Source organism: Pogona vitticeps, chromosome 3, assembly GCF_051106095.1.
Source record: "Pogona vitticeps strain Pit_001003342236 chromosome 3, PviZW2.1, whole genome shotgun sequence".
NCBI classification, from domain to species: Eukaryota; Metazoa; Chordata; class Lepidosauria; order Squamata; family Agamidae; genus Pogona; species Pogona vitticeps.
The window spans coordinates 100711171-100717484 of record NC_135785.1 but is presented as its reverse complement, the minus strand read 5'-3'; the positions used below and the strand labels follow the sequence as shown (position 1 = coordinate 100717484).

Genomic DNA, 6314 nt, shown 5'->3' with positions numbered 1-6314 from the left:
TGAAAGATATAAAACCATTTTAAAAATAAAAGCTTTACTTGAAAGGTTATTATCTACTCTCTCTTTTCCAGCCCCACTGCTGAGAGCTGATGTCCATGTGAATACTTATTAAGCTACGTCTCCTCCCACTCCTCCTTATCGTCTGCTGATATGTCTCATATATGTTAGGAGACTTTTTTAAGCCTGTTGCTGTGTGCTAATGCACATTAAAAGACTTTAAACCCCATTGCTATCTGCTGCTGAGTATAAGCGCTTAGATTTAGGAAGTGGAAGAAACCCAGGAATCCTTCAGAGAATATTGCCTTGCCTTCCAAGTACACAGTGAAAACTGTCAAAACCAGAAAGAAACGTTCTGTGGAGCACAAAGATGCTGTAAAAATCATTCCCCACCTCCAGTTCAGCTCAGCATTACCAAAATGTATTACTTTCATCCCACAAATCAGAATAAGAACACTGACTGTAGCCCTGCTGGCAGTCAGTAGATATTTCACAGGCATCTTTAAGCTTACACAATCCTACAGTTACTTTCCTAGGTGAAAGCTTCAACACATTCTGAACTGGGATCTTTCTGTCCATTCTACCACCCACCCTCCGGAAAAGCAATCTTCGAGTTCTTTCTGACTAAAATGCGAAGACAATTGCAAACTTTGCTGAATTCTGATTGGATTGCAGCTGAAAGGAAATCCTCAACCATTTGCAATGTCCAGAATTCAACAGGTACCTCTCTTTTCAGCATAAAGAGGACCTTGTACTTGCCTGCTGTACAACTGTTGGCAACAGGGAGCCTAGTCAGAAAAGAGAGGTGGCACCTGAAACATGGTTGAATACACAGGGGTTCAAATCCAGACCTTCAGAACTAAATGCTCGAAGCCCTGGATTGTGATGAGCACATTTGTCAAACGGTCAAGCTGAAATCAGTCATCTGCTGCCTGGCCTTGACAAATGTGTGACACATAGAAGCAGCACATAGAATGGCAAGATTTGCAGGGGCTGCCCGAAAGCTGAGAAGAAGCTTGGTTCACACAAAGAAGAAAAATTCTCATCCTCTCATTTTATAGTCTTAATTAATTTGATGCCTTTGCACAGGGCCTTCTTTATATCCCTGACTGGAAGACTGGATTGAAAACAGCAAAAATTAGGTCCACCAGGCTAGGAACTCTGCCCCAAGCCCTTCTCGCCATTCCTGAGTGACCAGCCCAGCCCTGTGCTTCTTGGAGCCTGGGAAGAAGACTCCAACATTGCAGCGGCATCTTGGTGGCCCGAGAATCACTGGGCTGCAAACGTGGTCCCAGGTGAGTCCTTTACTGGGCAACCCTGGCTTCTGTTTCCTTTATTGCTTTCAATCCCTCTATTCATTGGTGTCTTTTAATGGAAAAATGTATTTTGATCTTGTAGGAAAAATATGAGGGAGCTGAACTATTTCTTTACTATTTTAAATTTCTGGTTTGTCTAGAATCTGCTGGAGTTTTTACAACCTCACATGCGCTCTGTGCCTTGTGTGGCTGGGAGAGACCTTTGCTGGCTGGGGTGGATGTCAGTCTCTCCAGCACTAATGAGCTCTTCCGTCCCACCTCTGAATTCAAAGAGAGCCCTGTGCCTCTGGTGAGTGCTCTCTTTCCCTTTCTTTATTCTGTTGGAAGTCACTTTGTTCATTAGTTGTTGATCTGTTCCAAACTGTAAATAATGAAAGGTTTTTATTCTTTCCCCTACAAATGTCTAAGAGTTATTGAGACCTTTAAGTGCTGGTTAATGAGAAAGGGGTGGACTGTCTGGGAAACCTGAAGCTATTCTTCACTGAGAGTCACTGTACTTTTACTGAGTACCACAAGGAATTTTTCTGGAAATTCAAAATCCTGCAACTGAATCTTGCTGGCAATTTACATGTATGTAAGTGAAATCACATATGTCATGACGACAAATTGTCCCTGATTGATGAAAAGCCTTTTGTTTCTGTCCATGGGGTTTTCTTGGCAAAGATACTGGAGTGGCTTGCCAGTTCCTGCTCCAGGTGGATCGCGTTTAGTCAGAACTCTCCACTATGACCTGTCCGTCTTGGGTGTCCCTGCACGGCATAGCCCGTAGCTTCTCTGAATTACTCAAGCCCCTTCGCCACGACAAGGCAGCAATCCATGAAGGGGCTTCCTGGAGAGCAAAGCCAAGTGGGCCTTAGAAAGCCTGGCAAACAACAAGGCCAGTGGAAGTGATGGCATTCAAGTTGAACTATTTAAAATCTTAACAGATGATGCTGTTAAGGTGCTACACTCAATATGCCAGCAAGTTTGAAAAACTCAGCAGTGGCTAGAAGATTGGAAAAGATCGGTCTACATCCCAATCCCAAAGAAGGGCAGCGTCAAAGAATGCTCCAACTACTGTACAATTGCACTCATTTCACATGCTAGCAAGGTTATGCTCAAAATCCTACAAGGCAGGGTTCAGCAGTATGTGGACCAAGAACTCCCAGAAGTACAAGCTGGATTCCGAAGAGGCAGAGGAACTATAGATCAAATTGCAAAAGTTAGAACTGGATATGGAACAACTGATTGGTTCAAAATTGGGAAAGGAATTCCAGAAAAACATCTACTTCTGCTTCATTGACTACGCAAAAGCCTTTGACTGTGTGGACCACAGCAAACTATGGCAAGTTCTTAAAGGAATGGGAGTGCCTGACCACCTTATCTATCTCCTGAGAAATCTATATGTGGGACAGGAAGCAACAGAACTGGATATGGAACAAAAAAACAGAGACATCACCTTGCGGACAAAGGTCTGCATACTCAAAGCTATGGTTTTTCCAGTAGTGATGTATGAAAGTGAGAGCTGGACCACAAGGAAGGCTGACTGCTGAAGAATTGATGCTTTTGAATTGTGGTGCTGGAGGAGACTCTTGAGAGTCCCCTGGACTGCAATGAGAACAAACCTATCCATTTTGAAGGAAATCAACCCTGAGTGTTCACTGGAAGGACAGATTCTGAAGCTGAGGCTCCAATACTTTGCCCATCTCATGAGAAGACTAAAGACCCTGATGTTGGGAAAGTGTGAAGGCAAGAGGAGAAGGGGACAACAGAGGACGAGATGGTTGGATAGTGTCATCGAAGCTACCAACATGAATTTGACCCAAATCCAGGAGACAGTGGAAGATAGGAGGGCCTGGCGTGCTCTGGTCCATGGGGTCACGAAGAGTCAAACAAGACTAAACGACTAAACAACAATGAAAAGCCAGTTACATTCCTAGTTCCATATTCATCATTTCATAGGATGCACAACCAGGAGTGCAACTAACATTTTGTTAATGAACAACAATTCACCACCATGACTTATTCCATTTCACTTGTGCACATACTGTATGAATCATATAAATAGTATTTTGGCTTATATGTTTTGAATTTGTAGTTGCTATGACTATAATGGTTGAAACAACAATGAAGAGAGAAAAAATTCAGCATCACCTTCTCCTGTGTCCTAATTTTTATTTTTGCATGTCATATTTTTTGTGTCTAGTATAAGCAAAAATTTGTGAATTTTGGAAATTGTTATGAAAATAAATTGAAAGGAAATTCTCACCCATTCCTGCTTCTGAATACACTGAGTCACTTATAGCAGTGGTCCCCAACCTTGGGCCTCCAGATGTTCTTGGACTTCAACTCCCAGAAATCCTGGCCAGCAGAGGTGATGGTGAAGGGTTATGGGAGTTGTAGTCTAAGAACATCTGGAGGCCCAAGGTTGGTGACCACTGATTTATAGTATGGGGTTATGCTATAAGTGACTAAGATAGGAATTTAGCAGCAGCCACCAGAATGACTGACATCAGTGAGTCATGGGCAGAGTTTAGAAAAGCTATCCAGACTAGCCGAGCAACATTGGTGTCCTGGTAAACGAAAAATCCTCATCCCAATCTCTGATGATGAGAGGGAGGCCTGCTGACTATCAGAATATCAAATAACTGTTTTCTTCCACGGTTTTACTTCATTTGTGTTTGACTTGAGCCACCTGTCCTCCTAACAATGACAGTATCATTTTCAAAATAATACAGCCGGAGGTCAGAGAATGAATGTATTTAATAACAGCTCTTGTCAAATAGATGTGATTCCTCAGCACCAGCACCCCAATCTTTATTGCTACAGTGACAAATGTGAATAAATAAAAGGGAGCACAGCAGATTTAATGGAGAGATTTCAAGCAGTCATTTAATTCCGTGTCTCATAAAATTTTATTCACAAAATTAATTGGATATGAACACTGTCACAGAGAGCAAAAGCTCGCTTAAGAGCCATTAGCAAAGGGATAATGCCAAATGACAATCTAGATGCTGGAGAAAATTGCACATTATTGCCTCTAGGCTGGGCCATGTTAAATATTCTAATAATTTTGAAGCAAGTAAACACAGTGCTAATGATTCATACCGGTCAAAGGATTTATGTGTGGAAAATAAAACAATGAGGTCAAACCTCCAAAATTGTGAATTAATCCTCTCAGGTCAAAATAACACAGTAAATTCATCTCTCTGTGGGGTGAGCTAGTTCAGATGCCATTTCCACATGAAGTCCACAAAACCTGTTTACCCTTAAGTGGGGAACAGGGCTACCCATAAGGTTTATGGATCCCTGAGTAAATCTGATGGGCAACCATCCTGGCAGGGGCCATAGGAGCTGAGGAAGAGGACTATAGCTGTGGGGAATAGTGGAAATTTTCCTCAGTTACCCTTTACAGCTCTGGGCAACCTACATCAGATATTGTAATTTTATTCTGAATTAACCCATATGGGGGTAGGCTTTATGGATGTGATAGAAGTACAGCTTGTTCCTCTGATTACAAAAGGTGTGGTGTAAGTTTGCTGTCCATGCTGCCCTTCACTGTCAATTGTTTGTGTGAGAGATTGTGGTGCTGAATTACCATATCACATGTATATTACTAAACATCAATGGGTAGAGAGGTGGCAGAAGGGGAAATGTGATACTAACGTTTTTAACGGCAACCCTATATGTCCAGTTATAGGCAAGAAGTAATAATGAATACAAGATTATAAATAAGATAGGTAGAAGTGCAGAAAGAACAATGCAGCCTGCATTTTTTTTCAGCTTCTGCTCTAGCAAGATGAAACCTACAAATCTGTGACCCTGGAGAGAGAGAAATTTGCATAGTCATGCAACAGCCAGATTCCTTCCAAATTGCATTCAATTACCCCCTTACAGAAGTAACTGAGAAAATCAATAAAGGTAAACAAAGTGCAGTTGTAGTCAACCTAACTTACTTTCAACAAATATGCCTCGGTTCGTCAGCTTTTTTAAAAAAAATTCTGCTCAGGAGGGATGAGCAGCTAAGAGCCCAGCCTTCGCATCGCCGACATGGGAAGCAACTTTTAAAAGGCATTTCTTCCTTTTGAAGATTGTCTTTTTCTGCATAAACCTTCAAAGGGAAAGATAAGGAATGAGTACATCTAGTTAAATTCTTTAAAGACTGTGTTGATTGTGTTGACCCCATGGGGTCACGAAGAGTCGGACATGACTTAATGACTAAACAACAACAGAATGTGATTATTGTTCAGAAGAATTGATTTCCAATTTTATGACAAGTGCTAGAATATTAATAGCTAGATTTTGGAAATATAAAAATGATATTAAATTAGAAGATTGGTATAATGCAACATGGGACATTGCTTTAAATGATAAATTGACTACTGAATTTAAGATGAAAAGAAAGGAAATAAGTTCAAATATTTTTGTTATTTGGGGTAGATTTGTTGAATTTGTATTAGTGAAAGGAAAGGGGAAAGACTCTAAACAACAATCAATACAATTTTAGAAAGGAAGTTCGTATTAAAAGTATTGTTCCAAGGGGTCCTGTGGGTATGGGGTGCACTGTGCTTTAGACTGTATAGTAAGTATTTTGTATTTTTGTATTTGTTTATGTTTTGAAAATGAAAAAAAAAATTTACAGTATATATATTTAAAGCTATCTTGTATTTTATTTCAGGAAAAGCTACAGACACATTGCAGATTCATCTGAGATACAAGTAATCTTAAACATAAGAACACAACATAAGTAAAATAAAATAAACATATACAGGCAGGCATGGTAAAATATTGTGTTTGTTATTTTCAAAAATAATAATCAGGAGGAATCGTATCCTGAAAAGTCCATGACAAAAAACACAAAATAAGAAGGTTCAGTATTACAAGCTGTCAAATTCTTATCATACAGCTGAAATGTCTTTTACTTGTCTTCTAAACATAGAATTCTGTGATGGGGGAGAGAGGGAAATGTTTACTTGTACACAAGTTCTAAGGAGAACATGCTGTTATCTCCAGTTTCATCAC

General features: G+C 40.3%; 1 long non-coding RNA gene across 1 annotated transcript; it reads left to right on the top strand.

Annotated features, from left to right (window-relative positions):
- The first annotated feature begins 5049 nt into the window (after positions 1–5049).
- Positions 5050–6010, top strand: LOC144588327 (uncharacterized). The gene is made up of 2 exons (XR_013543838.1): positions 5050–5213; positions 5971–6010. It is a non-coding gene; the product is annotated as an uncharacterized LOC144588327 (long non-coding RNA).
- The last annotated feature ends 304 nt before the right edge of the window (positions 6011–6314 follow it).